Genomic DNA, 284 nt, shown 5'->3' on the forward strand with positions numbered 1-284 from the left:
AAAAAAAAATAAAACTATGTGTATCAACCTGGTTGGCAAATGTCATAAACTGGAGATATATCGGCATTTATTTAACTACTAAATTTAAATTATCATTTAGCTCAGTTTCAGACCATTTGAAATTGTAATACTTAACACTATGAGTGATCACTAAGTCATTTTACATTCGTAATGGAAACAGTATATACACAGCACCACACATATATACATATAGTGTTATTCAAGATATAGATACAGATTCAAATGAAAATGCTATGATTCGAAGTATTTCATATATGTATATA

This window comes from Limulus polyphemus, unplaced genomic scaffold (assembly GCF_000517525.1).
Source record: "Limulus polyphemus unplaced genomic scaffold, Limulus_polyphemus-2.1.2 Scaffold117, whole genome shotgun sequence".
Classification (NCBI taxonomy): domain Eukaryota; kingdom Metazoa; phylum Arthropoda; class Merostomata; order Xiphosura; family Limulidae; genus Limulus; species Limulus polyphemus.